Here is a 23,606-nt window from a genome sequence, read left to right as displayed (position 1 = left end):
AACATTTAACCATTAAGTCACACCTATTGTTTTTTTTTTTTTTTGTTAGGTGCCATTGAATTGGTTTCTACTCATAGCAATGCCATGTAACACAGTAGAACTGCCCACTGGTAACAGATTGCCAAGTCTTTCTTTCTATCGAAGAACTGCTGGGTAGGCAGCCAAGCCCTTAACTGTTGACCCACCAGGGCTCCTTAAGTCATACCTAAACCCTGCTAAAATCTAAAACACTCTACCTATTAAGTGGCTGGATCGTCACTTGTAACCTTGCTGCATCAACCAGTACAGATTGGAAGTTTATCACCTGGGATCAGTTCTGACCCTACACTATTCTGCAACAACTTGAGTATTGGTGGACCGAACAGGGCATTATTTTTTCCTAGATAAGACAGGCTTAGCTTTCGTTTTTAGTTAGCAACCTTTTTCTTTCTTTTTAAGATGGAGATGGGGAGTGAAGGGGTTTTTTGACCTGAGGTCTATCTCCAAGTCACATGCTATCTTCAGTGGCACTGTTGACAGATGCCAAAGAATAAGGGAAGAAAGAAAACTTAAAAACTGCAGAGCAAGATAAAATGATCATGGATACAGGAAAGACATGATAGGGCTAAGAAGTGGGGAGCCCTGGGAATTTAGAGAAATCTCCACTTGCTATGGGAGAAGATGGACGTCTTAGGGAGGAGATCATGAAGTGTGTATGTTTCACAAGTGGGAGGAGTGTGGGAGGGTTCACTTAAACACGGACTGAATGTCTACTGTGTACTAGATAGTGTGTTGGGCAATGGGAACTGCAGAGATGAATGGCAGATAAGGAAGGATAAAAGTCACAATCCTTAGAAATATAATGGTGGGTTGGGAGAGGACAGAATAGAACTTCTAGATTAAAAAAAAAAAAAAAAGCAAGATTTGGTGATATAGAATGGTGAGATGAAAAAGGCTATAAAAGGATTAGAAATGGGTACCTTGGAGAGGAAAAAATGATAATCCTAAGAAACTAAAGAACAAGGATAGACAATTAGGCTGGTACTTTGTTGAACTAAGGGGTAAAATGGATGAAACCATCATGAACCGTGCGTGCTCTTCTATTCTTTGTGGGTGTTCCCAGTCAGACTCCAAATGGCCCTTTCCTCTCCCCACAATTGGAGGACACCTAAGAATTGGTGTGTTCTGCATTTTAAATACGGTGCTTCCCCAGAGACCCCTCTGCGAGAAGTCTGGTCCAGCAAGAGTTCTCTGCACGAGGAGAGAGCGTTAGGTTCGAGCTCTCCAGTCCAGGTTTCTTTGAGTTCTCTCTGTCTCAACCGGCTCGCCGGGTTTTCCAGCATTCCCCAAGCTAGGACTAATCCGGGCTCCGGGTGACCGCGCGTTCGGAGACCCAGGATTTGGCTCCTTTATCCAGATTCCGGGTTTCTCTGCGCTCTCCCGCTCCGTACTCCACACCATCCCGGAATCCGGATCCGAGGGCCCAGGAATCCAGTGTCCGGGTCTTCCGGGCGGCCCTGGTTGTCCCGGATCGCGGCGGCGGCGGCGGCGGCGGTGGCGGCGGCTGAGGGACCCGCGGCCCCGGACACAGCGGCACCGGCCGGGCGGGGCGGAGCGGCGCGGGGAGGGGGCGGAGAGCCGGAGACGAGGCGGGGTGGGGTGGGGGGAGGGGCCGCGGGAACGGATGGCGGCCTGGGGCCCGTAGCAGCAGCGGCTCTACGGCCCGGGGCCCCGGGCGGGCGGAGGTGGCGGCTCCCGGGACCGGCCGCGCGGTGAGTCCGGAGCTTTGTGTGGAGCCGGGCTGGGGGAGGAGGGAGGCGGCGGCGCTGAGGGGCCCGGGGGCAGCAGCGCCTGACGGAGGAAGTGGGGGTTGGGGGGCTAGGGCGGAGCGAGGGGAAGGTGTGTATGGGGGGAGGGGGTCGTTGCGTGGGTGGGGGAGGGGGCGTCGAGGGGCGCGGGGTGAAGTTCAGAGCGTGGCCCGGGCCGGTTCAGAGGAGAGTCCGGGCGCACGCGAGGGGTTCAGGGTTTGGTCAGGTGGTGGGGACAGGCCGGAGAGTTTATAGGCGAGTCTGGTGTGTTGAAGGGACCCAGGCGAAAGGGGCTAGTCGGGGAGTTAGGGGGGCTCAGCGCGAAGGATTGGGAGCAGGACGTGTGCGCGGCCCAGGAGAGGGAGCAAGGTGGCTGGGAGTGTGCAGTCAGTGGGCTGAGGTTGTGTGCCTCTTCCAGTCCTCAGGTCACATTTACCCCTGTCCTTTTCTTCAAGATGGAGGGATCCCTGGGCCTGGCCCTTCACCGCTCTCCTTGTGCCCCCGGGAGGGTTTGTGACCCTGTCCTGTTGGAAAACCCAGGCTGCCCTCTTTTCCCTTTATGTGTAATTACGGTTGGATCATCACTGTGCTTTGCTCAGATTCTCCTTCCTCCCTCTGGGGTTGAGGAGGAGGAGACACATCTGACCAATTAATGTGTTTGTGAAACAGGCAGCAGCAAACAGTCATTTCAGCTTTTAGGAATTAGGCTCACACAGGGTGGAGAGATCAGAGCCCTTCCGGGGGAATCTTTCTGAACAAATCACAGATGATTAAATTCTCGAAGAAACAGCTTCTACCTAAATGAGAGTGGGAAAGACGGGGGAGAAAGCCCGTCTGTTTCCAGCCATGTGTCCAGACCCTCAGGGGTTGAGGGGAGTCCCCAAAGCCCCACAGGCCTCATCTTTTCTGTCCAGGGCTTTGCTCTGCAGCCTGGAGTTTATTTCACCCCTGCTGCTTTGTCTTGGGGGAGGGAGTGCTGGTTTCCACTGTTGTGAAGAGATGACTGTTCCGCTGCCACACACAATAGTCGTATCATTTTCTTGGGAGTGCTACCCCAGGGCTGAGAACTGCTGCTGCAGAGATAAACAGGTCCCTCTCACCCGCCTTTTGTGTACACAGTGAAGGTCATAGGTTCAAGTCTTGTCTGAGAGCTTTGGATATGCTCCATCTCCCAGGATCCTCAGTGCCATTTTCTTCCTTTACCAGACTGGGGCTTGCCATTGGAGGAGGCCAGACAGAAAGGCTCTTCTTTTTTGAGTGAGGAACAATGCAGAGCTCCTTGGCACACATCTTTCAGAAGAATAGGGGATGCCAGCCATGTTGTGCCTGCCTCCTTGGCTAGCCTGTACTGAGTTGTGAAGGAAGGGTGTCTGGGAGGTTTAACCTCAATGTTTGTGTCAGATCTTTAAGGAAGACGAGTACAGGGGGAGGTTTCTACTCTTACTCACACTACCATATGTAATTGTTTTTATAGAGATGGGACATTCATACAGTGTTTTTGTTTGTCTGTTTAGGGATACCGGATACCTTTTTAATGGTGACTTTCTGGTCAGTAATAATTGCACAACAAAAAGCCACAAGGGCAAGGGCTGTGGGAACAAAAAAAAAAACTTTGCCTTTAGTATTTATTTTCACTCTGATGAAAGAAGGTGACTTGCTCATTGTGGAGAAAGTCCATATTTGCCTCTATATTAGGGAGAAGTTTGCCAAAGAGATGAACATTAAAAAAAAAAAAATTGTAGGTTTTGGGGATTATTAATGAGAGAACAAGCGAGAAGGAACCCTAATAATGGTATATATCTCACAGACATGCCCAAATAGAATTTATGTACTATCGAAACCAAAAATCCCTTTGCCATCGAGTTGATTCTGACTCATAACGACCCTGTAGGACAAAGTAGAACTGCCCCGTAGGGTTTCCAAAGCTGTAAATCTTTGCAGAAGCAGACTGCCACATCTTTCTCCCACAGAGCTGCAGGTGGGTTCAAACTGCCAACCTTTTGGTTAGCTGAGTGCTTTAACCACCTCCTTTAGGTACTGTTAGCTGGGTAAAAAATTATTGGGCTAAAAAAGAGATTTCCATTTAGGACATGAAAGAAAACTTTTCTTTAAAAAGAGATTAGAAATAACTCATTGTGAGAGGGGAATTGTACACAATACACTGTAGACAATAGCCAACCATTTCCCATAGGGTATTGTTGAATGGGAACTTTAGCTTTTGGTTTTGGTAAAGGTCTTTGTAAGGCAGATCTTTCTGTGTTGTCTCTCACATTCCTTGTATCAGTGAGTTTCTTAATATGATGGCTTGCCACTTAGGTGTTAAGCTTTGATAGGCGGGATCAGGTTGTTCTGACCTTTATATCTCTTGATGACAGAACTGTCTGAAGGCCTTACTGGTTGCTGTTTCCTACTATGTGTCCTAGGTCTCTGAGTGAACCCTCAGCTTAATGAGTCCAAAGCTTTTTGCTCTTGGGGTTGGCATTCATTTCTGAATCCTGTCAGGTGACAGTGAAGGCAGAAGCCTCAGATTAAATTTGCCCTGATTAGATTTAGTGGTTTCAGAGCTTGGCCCCTTGCCATAAGGAGCCTTATGTGAGTGGGCCTCCTGATTGTGACCATCTTTCAGAGAGCACTTTAGATTTTTTCCTAGCTTGGTAGAAAATGTTTTCTTGTGAGAGGTCTAGATAGCTGGACAGATTAGTGCTTATTTTGTGTGAGAATATGGAAGCATAATTTTGGCTCCTGGTAGTAATTACATTGCAATTAGCATATAGCAACTAAATGACTGGAACAGGGTAATTTGTTGAGGGGGTTAACTGATTGCTCTGTCAAGTAGAGGTGCCATTCCTTATTTATTTGACTCAGGATACTACTGCCGGGGCTCAGCCCTGGAGAATAAGAAGTAAGGAATGATGTGTTCTTCAGAAGTTCATTCTGCCCCACTTCCATGTACCTTACCACCTTCGCCTGCCACTTTGTCCTGCTCTAAAGGTAGCTAAGCAATTGTTATTATTTCCCTTGTGAAAAACTGATCGTGGCTAGGAATACTACCAGGCAGATGGGGCCACTCTGAGACAAGGCAGCAGCCTTATGTTATGTGACAAATTGTCTTTTCAGCAGCTTAATCCTCACTTCTACTTGATTTTTTTTAAAAAATCAGTTTCCTTTAAAGAACCAAATAACAACAACCAAGAAACCTCGTTAAATACACAGTCACATAGTGTACTAAATGTCTTCTTGATGTTCGTCAGATTAAAGTTGGTATGACAGGCAAAATAAAGATAGGTGATGCTGATTAGCAGATTCCGGGCCCACTGAGTGTCAGTGAAGGACTCTTTTCACTAGGGAACAGGTAATTCACCAACGCACCTGCCTAGCTGGGCATGTGGAATTGGCAGCAGCTGTGCAGCTGAAGAGGGATTATTGAGCAGGTGGTTAAAGAATCACATGCCGCAGTGACAAGAAAATACTTGGTCTTCGGTGTTTTAGATTCGGTTCATATGTGTGAAATTGCACTTTGTTTCACATTTCTTAGTGCATGATACTGGTTCGTTAGTGAGATGATAGTGGAATAGAGAAAAGAGCTTCTTCTTTCTCTATTTTTCTGTTAGATTATTGTGTAGCATGCCCTAGAGATGATCCTTGAAGGACCTTATTGTATTTCTGTGAGTTCTGGCTTTATGCCCTATGAAATGGGAAGGAAATAGTGGTAATTCGTTGTTTGTAGTCCTTGTTTATTAGAGGAAAATGTGAAGGAGAAAATTCTTTGCTTTCAGGGTGGTCAAAAAGATTTAGCCCACTGGGAGTATACCCACTAGGCTTTATGTGAGGGATGTAATTGACTTTTTGTATTAGGTCTACCTGACATGCCTTACCTGAGAAATTTGCATGTATTTTTATTTTATAATGTAATTCTCCGCATGAAGTTTGCATTTCTTCATTTGTTTGTCACCTGCATTTTTAGTTTCTCGCAGCACCTATATAACTTTTCCCTAGTGTTGAGATTAACATCACTTGGTCGAACCAGATCATCACAAAAGGGCCCAGATGATGTTAAGAAACTCTTCACTAAATATTTATCTTAAAAACAAGTGTAGCATTTCCTATAACTTGGAGGAGGATTTTCTATTCTGGGATTTTCTGTAAATTCCCAGATTTTTCTTGTAAATTATCATCATCATCATCTTCTGTTAGTATGATTTTATTTTTCTTTCGTGTGTTCATGCTACTATAGTCAGCAGTGCCAGAGACCTTCGGTGTTTCTTTCTGGCCTTTTTTGTGTCTTCCAGCCATTTGCTGTATTAGGCTGACAGGCTAGGAGCCCCTTCTCTTGAAACACAAACACACGCTGTAATTGAATTCACAGGGTAATAATTAACAGTTGATTGAAGGGCAATGAGTGGCATTAGCTGTTTTGAAGTTCAGAAATCTCTTTTCCTTCAGCCCAAGCGTAGTAAAGGTTTTGACCTGTTTGTCAGAGAGACAGAGGATATTTGGGGGAAAGGGAGGCAAATTCCTTGACTCTGAGGTCTGGGCCCCTGGACTGCTACAGAGGCAGGGCTGTTTGCATGAATCTGCTTAAACCTAGTTTGTAATCTAGCTTGAAGTAGGAGCCTAGTGATAACAGGTACTTGTTTAGTATTTACTTCTGGGAAACAATATAAACTTCTCAATTTCCCTTTATAAAGCCCTCACAATTTTTTTTTTTTTTTTAGCTGTTCAAAAACCTTATTTTTTCCCTAGCATTCTCAGTAGTTTGCTTCCTGAGGCTTTTCTCTCCTCCCCTAGCTCCCATCCTACTTCTCTGCTCTGAAGACTTCTCTAGCAGCTTGGAAACACTCTAATTACTGTAGCTATTATAGTCACAACCCAGATCCTCCACCTTCTTCCCTTTTGCCCCTTTCTATTTTCCTTTCCCTCCTCTTGCTCTAGCAGCAGGAGCTGAACTGCAGTCTCATGAGCACAGTCAGATCTGTGAATGAGCTTTGTATCTTGTCAAGGCAGAACTCTAGATCCAACAGGGCTGATTTTCCATGGTTCTCTTGCTGTTTGTTCTTGGATCAGAGTCCCAGAAATAAGAGATGGCAGATACCCATTGGGTCATATCTAGTCCATCACTCAGGGGCAAACCTGGGATCTTTCTCTTGTCTCTGTGAGAATATCTTCCTTCTTTTTGTTACAGGTGAGAGCTCTCTGATGCCAGACAAGCTCTGAAACTGCCTTCTTTTTATTGTGCTCTCTGGTCGTTAGTGTCTGGCCAACTTTGCTCTCTTGAATTTTTATTCTTATTCCATTTTCAAAATTACTTTCTTCCAGCAATGTCTCCACCCCTTCAACTTTTGTCTTTTCTTCTTAACTGTTGGCACCACGTTTATGGATTCCTTTTATACAGCCTGTGCCAAAAGTCATCACTTTTTGAACCTTTGCCACGGAGTCATTGTGGTGTCCTCTTAAGGAGGTGCATTTGATGGAAGTACAAGACACATCCTAGCAGGTGGTAATTAATAAAATGACCTGGACAGTATGTGTGTGGTCATGCTCTTAAGAAGCCCCTGTACTGTATAAACAAATGCTGCCTTCTGTTCAATTTGGGTTGCTTCCTGTCCTAAACCTTTGTTCTCTTTAAGTGGCTGAATTTTATTTTTGCGTGGCTTCCAGTTAAAATATTGTCTGATCTAATAGTGTTGTGTGTTTTCTTTGCTAGTATAGCTTTTGAAAGCATAGAGGAAAAGCATAGAACTGGGAGTCATAAAACCTGGGTTATGGTCACTGCTCTGCCTCTAACTGGCTGTGTGACCTTGTGCAAGTCACTCCACTCCTGATTTTCCTCATCTGTAAAATGAGTACATTAGACAAGATGATCTCTGAGTTCTATTTAGTTGTAGAATTTCATGATACTAAGATTGTGATAAAGAGGGAAGAACCAGACAAAAGTGGTTGACATGTGAGCAGTTTTTTATTGTTGTGTCAAAAATATAATCAGTATTCAGAGGGCTCATGAGGGCAGCCTTGGTTCCCTGGGGCCGTGACTCTCACTCCTTTTTGATATGTGTGTAGAGCTTATGCTGTGATTTTTACTAGACCTTCTTTTGAAGTGTCTTGTACCTTCATTCTGCAGGTTCACCATCGTGTCAAACATACCTTTTTCTAGTCCACTCAAGACGTAGGATTGGGAATCAGAAAGCTGTAGGAAAGGAACCTTACAGCTTGTGAAAGGAAATCATACCTGGAAAGATTTGCTAGGCATTAATAAGACATAACTTTCTGCATTCAGTTAAAAAAAAAAATTTTTTTTTTCCCCCAGTTAGGGATCTAAAATTGTTAAATCCCTTATCTGAGATAAATGGGACTGATGGTGGATTCTTTTGGTGGGCTGGGCATTTTTCCATTTATACCCAGAGTGGAAACCCTGCTTTGAATTAACTTCTTGGGAATGAATATGAGTTGCCCACCGTATCTTGTTTGGAATATAAGATTGTATTATTTTTAATGCCGGAAATGATAAATCAGTGACATTTGGTGAAGTATGACCAACAGGGAGGCCCCTGAAATACCCTCTAAAAGGGACCGAGAAATTGGAAGCTGATGGCTAACTGTAGGAACTTTGAGAGCAATGTTAGGAAGTCTTTGCTTTCAGGCAGTTTAAGGGAGTAAAATTATATAACCAAATTGTTAATTCCCCAAGATAGGATTTTTACCAGCATTTCCCAGTTAATTTTTGGATTTGGGACTTCTAACAGCAGCTATTTATGGAATTTTAAGAGCATGATGGTCTTTTGGTCATCCTTCCCTTCTTTTTTCTTTTTTCCTGTTAATATAGCAAAATTACATGTCTAATCTCCTTTGAACATTGGAAATAACATTCACTGTTTTTAAATTTGTACTTAAAACATCCATCAGTCTATAATTAACAAATTGGTGGGTGGAACTATTGTTTGTTTCGGACTGACAAAAAGTCCTGGGAGTGCTTTGCTTTATTCCAGCAATCTGTGGCACATTACTAATTTTCAGATAAACTAAAGGTTATTTTGGAAAGTGCTTCACTTGAATGTGGGATTTTAGAAAGATTTATATTAGAAATATAAGTCCTTTTAGTAAATAGGTTTAAAAAAAAACAGTGTCAAGTCAGGCATCGGGAATGGATTGGAAAGTTGTTTAAGATTAGGTTGCTTCAACCCTTGAACACCAGGCTGCACCTTGAAATCCAGATCCTGACAGGCCACATTGCAAGCTGATACTCCATTGCACGCTGATACCACATTGCGTGCTGGTATCTGTAGTTCCTTGGGCTGTAGTTCAGTATTTGTAGAGGAAGGAAGCAGTGCCTACGTTACTATGTACAAAGTACAGCCTCTGTGGGCTTTTGGCATGTTACTGGCAACAGTCCTAGGTGGGGCACTTCGGGTATGGTTGGGATGAACTTTCATTCATGTGAACAGAAGTGGATGTCCGAGAATTTACCTTGTAAACTTTGGCTACAAATTCTGAATTTTGTTTTGAAAATCAGTATTTATCTCTGTTCTGAAACTGATGCTTCTAGAGCAGTCTTAAAGAATGGTGTCAGAAATAGAACTATAGAAAGAGAAATGGAATTGTGAAACTTACGGGGTGTATGAATCTGCGAGGTATACAGAGAAAGGGGAAATTTTTTCTATTTGGCATCTCCTTTTTTTTGAACACAGTTGGAATTCATCAAATTCATCGTTTCTGAAACCTGTCCACCCTTTTCTCCACTAAGCAGTACTGTTCTTTCAGTTGCTGTGGCTCAAAACTTTGGACTTATATTTGGTTCTTCTTTCTTCCTCAACACTTCGTCTATAACTCACTAAGTTTTTTCGTTCTTCTACCTAGTTCAGGCCTTAATCTTTTTTATATTATTGTAGTAACTTCATAGTTAATGCCTCTGTCTGTGTCCCATCCTACTTACTGCTGCTATATTAATAATTTTTTTTTCATTTAGTTAATATTTATTGAGTACTGAGTATGCAGCAAAGGAACCCAGCATAGACTTTTTAAAACACAGTTCTGATTGTTCACGTCTTGCTGAAAAACCTTTAATGGCTCCTTACCACACACCACCACCCATTGCCATCAAGTCGATTCTGACTCATAGTGCCCCTATAGGACAGAGTAGAACTGCCCCATAGAGTTTGCACAGAATGCCTGGTGGATTTGAACTGCTGACCTTTTGGTTAGGAGCCAAACTCTTAACCACTATGCTGCCAGGGTTTCCTTAATGGCACCTTACTGTGCTGTAAAATAAAGTCCATACTTCTTAGCTTAGGCCAGCCTTGAAGATCCACTATGACTTGACCAAACCTGGCCTTCCTGAGCTTTGTTTTATATTATTTCCCACTCCATCCAGATCTGTTTACAGCCATTTTCCAACTTACCCTGCATTTTTTTAGTCTCTGTGCCTTAGGTTTTTCTTTTCTGTTGGAATGCTCTTCCCTGCTCCCAAGGCATTCAGCTCTAAATCCTACCCTTCCTTCAGGCTAGTAAAAAAAATAACATCTCCTTCCTGAAGCCTTAGCCCTTTTCTTCCCACCCCCATCTCCAGAATTGATTTCACCTTCCTCTGTACCTCTTTAACTCTTTGCTAGGATCTCTGCTATAGCACTTTATCACACATTGTAATTACAGTTATTTGTGAGTACATACATATTTTTTTCTTCCTCCCTCACTCTAAGCTCCATAAGAGACCAGTGTCTCCTCTGTCCAATAGCACCTAGCCCAGTGCTTTGAATATAACTTTTTGCATAATTAATGCTTGCTGAATTAAATTAGAATTTGATTCTTGAAAAAAATAAACTTGTGATTTTCTTTAGGCCTCCTCTTATGCTAAGATAAAGTCCATTCAACACATTTTATCCCAAATTAAATAAATGGGAACAAAGCAGACTATGAAACCATTGAGAAGTGTTCAGATTCAAGGACAAGCCTTTGCTGCCTTTTCTGCCTGTAGTAGTACTGTGGCCCCATACATCCTAGCTGATGGGATACTTGGAGGAGGGGGTGTGGAGGAGAGGTAGGTAGGTCAGTCACTGGAACCAGACTGGTTCTGGTAGTGGAGTATAGGCATTGTTGGGCCCTCTGGGTATTGCCGACCTCTGGAGGGTCTTCTTAGTTTTTATTTACTTCTTTCATAAATATTTATTGGATTTGTACTATAGGCCAGGCCCTATTACAGCTGTTTAAGATCTATTAGTGAACAAAATAGACCCCCCCCCCCAAAAAAAATCCATACCCTCGTGGATGTTTCAGCAGAAAGAGAGAGAAATAAACGTAATAAATAAGGAAATTATATTTAGAGGGTGCTAACTGCTGTGGGGAAACTAGAGCAGAGGATTGGACATGTGGAGGGAGGATAGGTGGGGAAGCTGGGAAGGTTGCAGTCTTAAATAAGATGGTCAGAGTAGGCATCTTTGAAAAACGTGGTGTCAGTGTGTTACTGGGTTGTTAGGAGCTTTCCTGAGGTTGCTGGATGCTCTTGGCCTGCAGAGAAAAAGGCAGTGTCTGCAGTTGTTCCAGAGTCCAGCTGATGGCAAGGGGAAATAGCTACTCCTGTGTGTTCTCGTCTCCTGGCTGCTCCTCTGGCTGGCATTCCTGGAAGTTAATCAGGGTGAAAATTGTAGTCAGTCATGTCTGGAAAACACCAGGGGTGGAACTGGAGGCCTTCTAACCAGTTCCCTGAGGGCTGAGATTTGCCCTTCTGCTGACTGAGCCTTGGTTGCCTGGGTTAATGATTGAGTTAGGCCTCTGAATTTTCTCCTTCCTCAAAGAGAAAAGCCCAATATCTTACCCTTTCTCTTTGTAGTGAGGCCTTGGCAACTTTTTATGGGGTGGCCTTTTAAAAATAAACTTTCAAGGAGTATGCAGTGTGTTCTAAGCTTAAAAAGTTGAATTTTAAGGTTTGTTTGTGGTACTTTAACTTCCTCTCAACATACAGCTATGGTTTTATTTCAGCAGCCTGAAGACGAAACTGTCTTATGTCTCTAACTGCTCTCTTGTTTGACATGTGTGTTGTAAATTTTCTTAAAATTTCCTTGCTTACTCCTCCTTAGCCCTTCTACTTCTTCACTGTTTTTCCTGTTGCTTCTTCCTTTTTTTTCTTACATGAAGCTGATAAAGTTAAAAAAAAAAAACCAACCCCTCGCCACTGAGTTGATTCTAACTCATAGTGACCCTGTAGGACAGAATAGAACAGCTCCATAGGGTTTCCAGTGAGCAGCTGACCTTTTGGTTAGTAGCCAAACTCTTAACCACTGCGCCACCAGGGCTCCATGAAGCTGATAGAGAATAGAAATATCGTAGGGCAGACTCTGTTTTGGTAATTGGCTAGAAGCTAAAAAATACCTGTCTAATATACAATACATGGAATATCTTATTTCTTTCCTTGGGCTGTGTAGGGTGCAGCTTGTGACTATCAAGCTCTCGGCCTGTATCCCATTTGTGGTAGCTGGGGTGCAAGGTATATCGGGACCTGTATACTTTATTTTAGGTATTTATACCACTAGCTCGTGCAGTTGCAGTGCACACGGAGACATAGCGCCATTCTGTAGAAATGTGGTCTTTCTGATTGATAATTTCAGAATAAAAGTTCTTAAGGAGTACACCAGTTGTCATTGAGTTGATTCCAACTCAATGACAACTCCATGTGTATCAGAGTAGAACTGTGCTCCATAGGATTTTCAATGGCTGAGTTTTCAGAAGTAGATCACCAGGCCTTTCTTCTAAGGCAACTCTGGGTAGACATAAACCTCCAACCTTTTGGTTATCAGTCAGGCACATTAACCATTTGTACCACTCCAAAATTTTTAATGGTGTTTAACAAACTCTGAAGCATGCTAAGAAAAATCTTAATTCCCAGTGGTAGGTCGGCTCCTAGGCAGATTTTACATTGCTTTCTCCCTGAGAATTTATATCAAAATTGTATCCATAGATTCTCACTACACATGCTTAAGTGGTGCAGTGACATAATACTAATACTATGGATTTAAAGCCAGCCTGTTAATTCAGCTGTATGTTGTTTTTTTCTTTGGTGGTTGAAAGGATTTCAGTTTAACTGACCAAACTGTATTGCTTTTATTAGTAAAAGTGCTTTAACATAGCTTAGTTTGCTAGTGAAAGCTGTTTTCTTAGTAGTATTGCTTCTGTGGTTTGTATTAGTAGACCATTCCAATCCCAGCAGAGCCAGAAACCCAGGTACTGTGGATTTCAGACAAGTGCCATACCACCGTCTGACAGAGTGTGGGGCAGTGTCTGGCAGTGTTCTTCTCTTATGGGACCTTTCATAAGAAGGAAATTTAGTTTTAAGAAGGTCACATTTGGGTAGGTGACATCACAGTGAAGTGACATTTTCTTACAACAATTAGATATAACTGATTGGGTTATCTTAAGTATTAGATTTATTTAAAAGTGCTACTGACATAAACAGTACTAGTGCCATTTCTGCCATTCGTATATAATTTTTTTCTTTCCCCTTTCTTGATAGGCAAAATAATGGTATAGTCATCTAATTCACATCTCAGATACTTGCTGGAAGGAAACTAACTATGAGATCTGGTACTGTGATGCTATATACTTCATAGGAATGATAGCTGCAGCAAGGGGATTGCATTGTTTATAAAGACTAACATAAACAGTAGTGATATAAAACCTTTTTTCCTATAACAAAGGACACATTGCCATCGAGTCGATTCTGACTTACAGTGACCCTAGAGGACAGAGTAGAATTGCCCCATAGGGTTTCCAAGGAGCAGCTGGTAGGTTCAAGCTGCCAACCCTTTGGTAAGCAATAGTGTTCTTAACCACTGTGCCACCGGGGCCCCATAACAAAGGAAGGGGTACGGAATCTTGAAGGATTGAAATCTAGTCCTAAATAAAAATGTCACAGTCCTAATCAAAATGATGTGACTAAACTGGAAATGGTAAAGGAAATTAGAGAAGCTGCAAATTAGGCCAGATAGTAATAACGAGAGGCTTATTTATTACGCACAAGTTGGTTACATACCTCATTGAAAGCAAATACGAAGATGTGGTTTTAATTAAGACAGATAACTCCCTACAGCTGGCAGTTTTAGAACCTGTAAGGCAAAAAAAAAAAAAACCTGGATTTTACCTTGAGGAGAAAACAAGGGTTGATAAAGGTTTCTGTACGTCAACCACTATTAAATAGCAATCACACCATGATTACGTTCATCGTTCTTAAGGGAGAGGAGGAACAGTCTTATCATATGATGATTCTGTTTTAAGAAATCAATCTGTGATCAAGTATGTACATTAGGAGAAATGAAAAGAAAGATTTCAAAAAGTAAATGACCCACTGAAGTTTAAAGGCTTAAAAAACCATCATATTAGAAATCCATCTTAAATTGAGGAAGGAATCAAAACAACCAAACAAAAAGGATAGTTATTTGGCATAGTGTTAGAGATTGTGGAAAGGAGAAAGGCATCCTTTACAGTCAAGACCAGAGAAGCCCACAAAGTGATGATGGTTGGGTTCAACCTGGAAGTTAGGTGGAAGGAAAAAAAAATGAATTCGATAAGCCTCTTTGCACAACTGATGGTAAGCATTGTTTGTTTTATTAGAAAACATGTTAAAAATGGAAAGACAGAGAAGTAATAAGACTACTTGATCATGGTGTGGAAAGAGCCTTTGAAGGATGAAAACAGGAAAATTCCCACTTTTTTTCTCTAAACAGGTTAAAGTGTATTGGTCAAGTGATGGTAGTTTACATAAGGAGAAGTCACATGAGACGAATCATTGATGATTGTATGTGAACAGAATTGTTACTAGCAGACATGGTTTGGTTTGAAACGACTTTTGATAAGGTCATGCCAAAGGCTGTTTAAAACTTTCATAGTCATGGAGTGGGGGAAAAATGTAATAGTGTGCATTAGCACAATGCTTTCCGACAGTAAACACTTCTACAGATCCACAATCCCTTATCTGCAGTTCTAAAACCCAAAAAGCTCTCCAAACTGAAAGTTTTTGTAAGGTAGGCACAAACTCAACTTCTGCACCCAAGAGGCTATTTATAGTCTTCTTTCGTTCTGTGTTGAGGGAATATCCATTTTGCTGTAGGAATATTAATGAATTTAAGTTCAGGGTGCTGTTCCAGTTTCCACTGAGAGTATTACACTATATCAAATCCGATGCTGTCGAGTCACTTCTGACTCATAGCGACCCCAGAGGACAAAGTAGAACTGCCGCATAGGGTTTCCAAGGAACGTCTGGTGGATTTGAACCGCTGAGCCTTACTGCTGACCTCTTGGTTAGCAGCCAGGTTCTTAACCACTGTGCTACCAGGGCTCCAATTACACTATATAAAATGATACATTAATTATCCCACCTTTTTACAGATGAAATAACTGAGGCTCAAATAGGGCAGTAACTTGCTTGAGGTAGTTGTACATTAGGTAGAGTTAAGAGTAGAATGGAGTCTTTTTGCCTCCTCACTTTTTTTTTTCCCTCCCTTTGCAGTGTGCTGCTTCCCTATGACATTACCTCCAAAGACCATCTTGATAAAGTTCTCAGTGGAGGAGTTTAAGCAGTGACACACATCTGAGGTTTTAAAAAAATGTTTTGCAAAAATGAAATATCCAGGTTTTCCATGACATTAAGCTCTTCCTGGTAGTTAGGGCCTGTCTTAGCTGCCTCCGGCTGCAGTAACAAAATACCACAAAGTGGGTGGCTTTAAAGAACAGGAAGTTCTTTTCTGACATTTCTGGAGGCTACAGATCCAAATTCAAGGCCCTGACCTGGATATGCTGTCAGCTCTAGGAAAAGATCCTTGTTTATTTCAACTTCTGGAAGTCCCAGGCATTTCTGGGCATACCTTGGCTTTTAGTTGTATCCTCACATGATGTCTTCCCCCGCAGTGTGTGACTCTTTCTGTCCTTGTTTATAACAGCCACTCAGAGGCAATCAGGACCCTCCCTGCTCTTTTATTACTTTGTTACATTAACTGGGCATTTGCAAAGGAAACCCTGTTTCCCCAAACAATGTCACATTCACCAATGCAGGGGTTAAGACTTCAGCTTATCTTTTTGGGGTACACAGCTTAATCCGTAACAGATCCCAAAATTGTTGAGAGTAAACTTCAGAGACATACTGCTGTGTGAGTGGGATGAAAAGTGGAAGATAGGCTTCAGTGTGGACATGGATTTAAAGAAGCAGAAAGTCCAAACCACTTTCTTAAGATGAGTAACTTCTAGCTAAGAGTTGTAGTCCCCAGAGGGAACTAGGAATCTTGGTAAGCTAATCCTAGAAAAATTAGGTCAGTGTGCTCACAGAAAAATGTTGGGCATCATTACGAAAAGAATCAACTAAATAAAAATAAACTTCCCTCAATGTAAAATCACGGTTTGTCTGTATTTGTGATAATGTGTATTCTGTTGATCCCCAAGAAATACATACCAGAGCTGGCAGCTAAATGAGGGAAAGGCTTTAATGAAGATATGTCAAAAAAAAAAAAAAAGCTTCAGCTTTAAAAAACTGAGGGAATATTATCAAATTGCCCAGTGATAATAAGAATATGTAGACATCTTCAATTCTGAGACTCCTCTACTGGAGAGAGCACACCCTTCAAGTTAGAAGTGAATTTAGCTTTATTATTGAATAGTAAACAAAATGATTTAATTGTAGAGTCAAAAACTCTTTCTGTCGAGTCACTTCTGACTCGTTACAACCCTATAGAACAGAGTAGAACTGCCCCATAGGGGTTCCAAGGCTGTAAATCTTTACAGAAGCAGACTGCCGCATCTTTCTCCTGCGAAGTGGCTGGTGGGTTCAAACTGGCCACCTTTCAGTTAGTGGCCAAGCGTTGTAACCACTGCACCACCAGTGCCCCTCGTTTTAACTGTAGAGGTGGTAGAAATTTTTTTTTAAAAGGTCAAGAAGTTTTTGTGTTGTTTTAAACTAAACTTTTTAAGATAATTGCAGAGTCTCTTGGAATTGTAGAAATAATACAGAGAGATCTCATGTACACTTGACTCCTTTCCCCCGGTGGTAACATCTTGCAAAACCATAGTACGCTGTCATAACCAGATATTGACATTGATACAATTCACCTCTCATTCCCCATTTTTACTTGTACTCATTTGTGTGTGTATTTAGGTCTATGCAGTTTTAGCACATGTGGATTTGTATATCCACCACCATAGTCAAGATACAGACCAGTTTCACCACAAGGGTCCCTCATGTTGCCCTTTCATAAGCACATTCACCTCTACAAGAAGAGTTTTGATAGATTACTGGATTGATACATTTTATAATAGCCTATTAAGGGAATCTAGGAATGTTTCGGGGGGTTAATCCTTAACTTTTTATGAAATAATTTTGAAATCTGTTTTACCAAAGTAACACGTTAACTTTTTTTGTTTTCTCGTGAGTTTTGCGTTAAAAGTCAAACGGTACAACAGCTTTTCATGAAAAACAATCATCTGCTGGTTACCCCTTCCCACCAAGTTTCACTCCCCATAGGCAACTGCTTTCAGCTTTTTAGTCTTTCTCATTTCTCCATAGAAGGAGTCCCTGGGTGGAGCAAACAGTTAAGTGCGCTACTGTTAACTGAAAGGTTGATGGTTTGAATCCACCCAGAGACACCTTGGAATGAAGGTCATAGCCACTGAAAATCGTATGGAGTGCCGTTCTACTCTGAAACACATACATCACCATGAGTTGAAATCGACTCAAAAGCAACTGGTTTTGGTTTTATTGCCTCCTTCTCCTTATCAAATCCTTATATAGTTATATCAAAATTTTTGACTAAATTAATATTTAGTATTGTGTTAAGTAAATATTGTTTTTTATTGAGCCATTTAATATATCGTTATTTGTTTTCTTGTGCAACTTTTGTTTTTCCACGATGTAATATCATTAATTATTGCTTTTTTTTTTTTTTTAATTTGTTAGGTCACTGTCACTTATTCTTTCAGACTCTCCAGCAGATCATTAAATCTCTTCACAGTATAGTCAAACATCAGGTATTCCATAAGCTCCTTTTTGTTTTTTTCTTCTGGAGCCATTTCTTTAAGTACCCTAACTTGTGAAGGTTGTTGGCATGATTCCCTTTTACTGTGGTCACATAAAATGCTACTTTAGAACCAAAACCAAACCAAACGCATTGCCATTGGGTTGATTCCAACTCATAGCGACCCTTTAGAACAAGACCATAATATCCAGTAAGGTAGCTCTCTTGTTCATAGATAAAGCACAGTAATCTTAAGTGATTATAGCTCAGTGAATTTTTACATATGTATACAGCCACATAATCAGCATCCAGATTAAAATATGGAACACTTCCAGCATCCCACAAGGTTCCATCATGCTTTTTCCTATTTTGTATCCCCCTCCTAGACATAATCACTATTGTGCTTTCTGTCACCTTTGATTCATAGGTGCATAAAATGTGACAACTGAGCGGTTTAAGTCTGGGAGAACTTATACATTTAAGTATATACATGGGGGTTCCCATAAGTTGGTTATGTCCAGAACACCTGATTTGTGGACTAGTCCTATTTTGGGAGGCAGCTGTGTGGATGAGACCCTTTGAAGGCTAAGAGAATACTCAGGAGTAGTTAGGAGTTTGTTTTCTAACCTTCCTCCTAGTCTCTCAATGAGTCTGCACCCTTTGTCCCAAAGAGAGGAATCCACACTCTTCTAGTAGATTTAACAACTGGCAGGTAGTTGAGACAGTTTAAAGCTAATGACAAAGCTGAAGTAAGAATGGAGAGGAGAAATGGCAGGACACTATCATGCCTGCCCAATGAGGACAGCAGTGTTCATTCACTTGTTTATTGAAACATTTATTGAGCCTGGACTGTGAGCCAAATGATAGTGTTCTTTTGGATACCATGGCGAGTAAAACAGACACAGCCGCTGTCCTCACAGTACTTGTAGTCGAGTGGAGGAAGCAAGTGCTGCTAACCAAATAATCACTCACAGGCATATGTGCGGGGAATATCTTCCAGGTAAAGACCATGAGGCAAGAAAGGTGGGGGAGGCTGAGGCAGAGTGTGGCCATGAGACAAGGCTAGAGAAGTAGACAAGGGCTAAATACACTTGAGGATGTGCATGTAGATTCCACCGTGTTCTTACGGGAGTCAAGTGGTGTGGAAATACATAGATTTTCTCTGTGCCCTCCTTAGGTTTACCACAGGGCAGTAGTTGTTCTTGTGCAAGAGGTTTGGAAGGGGAGGTGAGGTCTAGAATATAAAAAGTGAAGGTAATTCCTTTTATTTCCTGAAAAACACTAAGGTTTTTTTCCTGTATCTCAACCCTATGAACTTAACCCATATTATTCACTGTATTAGAGATGAAGAAATTGAGGTACAGAAAAGTTAAATATTATGACAATAATTCTGTGTGAAGGACCAATTTCTTAGATCTGATTCCTAGCCATCTCTGTTGTTGACAGGTGCCATCAAGTTGCTTCGACTCATAGCGACCCTATGTACAACAGATTGACACACTGCCCAGTCCTGCATCATCCTCACAATCATTACTATGCTTGAGCCCAACGTTGTAGCCACTGTGTCAGTCCATTTCATGGAGGGTCTTCCTCTCCTTCTCTGACCCTTTACCAAGCATGATGTCCTTCTCCAGGTTCCTCCTGAAAACATTTCTTAAGTACGTGAGACAGAGTCTTGCCATCTTTCTTCTAAGAAGTATTCTGGCTGTACTTCGTCCAAGACAGATTTGTTCATTCTTCTGGCAGTTCATGGTATATTCACTATTATTTGCCAACACATTCAGAGGCATCAATTCTTTTTAGGTCTTCCGCGTTCACTGTCCAGTTTTCGCGTGCATATGAGGCGATTGAAAATACCGTGGTTTGGGTCAGGTGTACCTTGGTTCTAAAGGTGACATCTTTGCTTTTTAATACCATAAAGAGGTCTTTTGCAGCAGATTCGCCCAATGCAATATGTTGTTTGGTTTCTTGACTGCTGTTTCCGTGGACATTGATTGTCGATCTCTGTAAAATGAAATCCTTGACAACTTTAATCTTTTCTCCATTTAGCACGACGTTGCTTATTTGTCTGGTTGTGATGACTTTTGTTTTCTTTATGTTGAGGTGTAATCCATACTGACCATTGTAGTCTTTGATCTTTATTAGTAAGTGCTTCAAGTCCTCCTCACTTAGCAAGTATCATTTACATATCACAGGTTGTTAATGAGTCTTCTCCAATCCTGGTGCCGAGTTCTTCTTCATACAGTACAGCTTCTCAGATTATTTGCTCAGCATACAGATGAATAAGTATGTTGAAAAGATACAACCCTGACGTACACCTTTCCTGATTTTAAACCGCACAGTTTCCCCTTGTTCTGTTCGACAACTGCCTCTTGGTCTGTGTACAGGTTCTGCATGAGCACAGTTAAATGTGCTGGAAGTCCCATTCTTCGCAATGGTATTCATAATTTGTTATGGTCTGCACGATCAAATGTTTTTGCACAGTCAAGAAAACACAGGTAAGCATCTTGTATTAACTGCTTTCAGTCAAGATCCATCTGACATCAGCAGTGATAGTGCTCGTTCCATGTCCTCTTCTGAATCCGGCTTGAATATCTGACAGTTCCCTTTTGATGTACTGCTGCCACTGTTTTTAAATTATTTTCATCAAAATTTTACTCCTGTGTGATATTAATGATATTGTTCAATAATTTCTGCATTCTTCTGGATCACCTTTGGAATGGGCACAAATATAGATCTCTTCCATTCGGTTGGCCAGGTAGCTGTCTTCTTAATTTCTTTGCATAGACAAGTGAGCATCTCTAGCACTGTATCAGTTTGTGGAAACATCTCAATTGATGTTCTGTCGATTCCTGGAGCTTTGTTTTTTTTGCTAATGCCTTCAGTGCACCTTGGACTTCTTCCTTCAGTACCATGGGTTCTTGATCATGTGCTGCCTCTGGAAATGGTTGAATGTCAACCACTTATTTTTGGTATAGTAACTGTGTATTCCATCTTTTGATGTTTCCTGCATTGTTCAGTATTTTTTCCACACAATCCTTCAGTAGTGCAACTTGAGGCTTGAACTTTTTCTTCGGTTCTTTCAGCTTGTGAAATGCCGTGCTTCCTTTTTGGTTTTCTAACTCCAGGTCTTTGCACATTTCATTATAATACTTTATCTTCTCAAGCCTCCCTTTGAAATCTTCCATTCACCTCTTCATCATTTCTTCCATTTGCTTTAGCTACTCTACGTTCAAGACCAAGTTTCAGAGTCTCTTCTGACGTCTATTTTGGTCTTTTCCCTATTTCCTGTCTTCTTAATGACCTTGTGCTTTCTTCATATATGATGTCCTCGATGTCTTCCTACAGCTTGTCAGGTCTTCAGTCATTTATGTTCATCGTGTAAAATATTTTCTTGAGATGGTCTCTGACTTCAGGTTGGATATACTCAAAGTCATATTTTAGCTCTTGTCGACTTGTTTTAATTTTCTTCAGCCTCAACTTGAACTTGCATATGAGCAATTGATGATGTGTTCCACACTAGGCCCCTGGCTTTGTTCCGACTGATGATATTGAGCTTTTCCATCATCACTTCCCACAGATGTAGTCAATTTGATTCCTTTGTATTCCATCTGGCAAGGTTCACATGTGTAGTTGCCATTTATGTTGTTGAAAAAAGGTATTTGCAATGCATAAGTCATTGGTGTTGCAAAATTCTGTGATGCAATCTCTGGCATTGTTTCTGTCACCAAGGCCATATTTTCCAAGTACCTATCCTACTTCTTTGTTTCTAACTTTGGCATTCCAGTCACCAGTAATTATCAGTAAATCTTGATTGCATGTTTGATCAATTTCAGACTGCAGAAGTTGGTAAAAATTTTAATTTCTTCATCTTTGGCCTTAGTGGTTGGTGCATAAATTTGATTAATAGTTGTATTAACTGGTCATCTCTGCCACTCATTTTTTTCCTGAGAATTTGAGATCAACTCTTTCTCTTTAGCACAGAAAGTTTACCTCTGAGGATAAGAAGTAAATTATAAAGGGCTACAAGCCTTCTAATTATAGGGCCGTGGCAGTGGTGCTTTTTTGGTTGTTTAGATAACCTTTCCTCCTTCTTCTTGGCCTACAGTCCTTGGTAAGGGTTTTGTCTGTGGACTCGTGCCACCAAATGAATTCCTGTAGTGTCAAGACTGAATCATTTACATATTCAGTCTGATATTTAACATATTGTGGGTTATATGCTGGCACAGAACAGTATTGACAAACACCAAGGTTCTAAACCTGAGCGCTGTTGCAATAGTTATGTCCTGGAGGAGGTGTCAGTTGCTTATGTGAAATGAAACAGGTCAAGCCTCATAACCTTTGTCTCAGAATAGCAGCCTATGAGGTCCATAAAACTATTCATGAGCTGCAGCATATAAACACTCAGGGAGTGAAAGATGCTGCGTTTTCACTGCTCTGTCCTCAGATGACACATGGTCAGATGAGCCCTGTTGAATTGGGTCTGTCTTCTCACATTGACGCTGTTAGTCTGTTCTTTATCTGATCCCCATTGGAGATATGGGCTGAGAGCTATGGTGCTTGAGGAGATGACACAGTTCCTTTGTTACAGTAATTAATGTAATAAAGAGAGAGGCCCAAAGGGAAGTTGTTTCCCATTAGAGCCCTAGGTGGAAATTCAGTTGAGTTGTGAGCGCCTATGAAGCATGGCAGGTGGAGAGGGAGATGTCTGTCCTTCCAGCTGGGTAAACTCAGAGTCACCGAGGATGGTTTACATGTACTACCCTCACCTGAGGGTGGCTGAGTAGAATGTGATTTCAGGCAAGCATCTGGAATTCTGTGAAGATGGTATAATATAGTTCTATTCTCAGCAACTTGTTGTATCCCACTGGTTTAGTGACAGTTCCTTGGGGCAGCAAACCCTGTGAACCTCACACAGTTTAGATCTGTAGACCTGTCAGTTGGGTCAGCAGTGTAGTGAGTTGTAACATTTGGTGCAAGAGGTAGTCCAGATGTTAAAAACATGAGCCTTGGGATTGGAACCTTGGCCCTGAGGGATTTTTGAAGCAAGATGGAGCCTCTTTTGCCAGTCACTGCAATGTAGGGTTTTGTGAAGCACATCCGAAGACAGGATTAGCTTAAAATGGAAACCTGGATCACTAAGGTCATGGAAGAAGAAGAGATTGCCATTTTCTTTCACAGAACTCAGCTGGGTATCAGTGCTACCTGTAACTTAATTTGTTAAAAAAAAAAAAAATTAAACTTTTTTCTTTATTATTATTTTTTTAATACTGTAGCTGCCCTATAAAAAGTATAATCGTGAAATTTTCCTCTTGAAGATCAGACACCAGAATCTTGAGAGAATATTCGGGTCGTTAGATATATATCTATATAGATATAGACATATAATTTTTTTTTTTAAATAAATTCCTACTGTGTTTTCAGCGAAGGTTTACACAGCAGTTCGGGCTCCCATTCAACAATTTCTACACAAGTTGGTCAGTGACGTTGGTTACTTTCTTCACAATGCGTGAACACTCTCATTTCTGCTCTGGTTGTTCCGTTTCCATTAATCTAGTTTCCCTTCCTTTTACATTCTTATCTTTGTTTTAAAGTAATGGTTGACCATTTGGTCTCATATAGGTGGTATTTTTTTTTTAAAGAAGCACAGTACTTACGAGTAATATGCATATTTGTGTCATCTTGTATTTTTGAGAGTTTTCTATTTTTCAGATTTATATTCCCATAATACACTTAGAACCATGATGGATTCTTCTTCCATTTTATACTGAGAAAATTAATGTTTAATGAAGTGCCTTGGCTAGCAACCTGGCTAGGGTCAGTGGAAATTTGAGTCCAGAAA

At 41.4% G+C, this 23,606-nt stretch overlaps 1 protein-coding gene across 2 annotated transcripts in view; it reads left to right on the top strand.

Moving 5' to 3' along the window:
• Nucleotides 1–1,654: 1,654 nt before the first annotated feature.
• ZNF609 (zinc finger protein 609) overlaps nucleotides 1,655–23,606 on the top strand; it is a 225,617-nt gene continuing 203,665 nt past the window's right edge. For both annotated transcript variants that reach the window (XM_064267405.1, XM_064267403.1), the window contains exon 1: nucleotides 1,655–1,751. The gene's annotated coding sequence lies outside the window, so the exon portion shown is untranslated. The remainder of the gene's footprint in view (nucleotides 1,752–23,606) is intronic.

Source organism: Loxodonta africana, chromosome 13, assembly GCF_030014295.1.
Source record: "Loxodonta africana isolate mLoxAfr1 chromosome 13, mLoxAfr1.hap2, whole genome shotgun sequence".
Lineage (NCBI taxonomy): Eukaryota > Metazoa > Chordata > Mammalia > Proboscidea > Elephantidae > Loxodonta > Loxodonta africana.
Note: the sequence above shows the minus strand (reverse complement) of the source record. Positions and strands in the feature narration are given on the sequence as shown.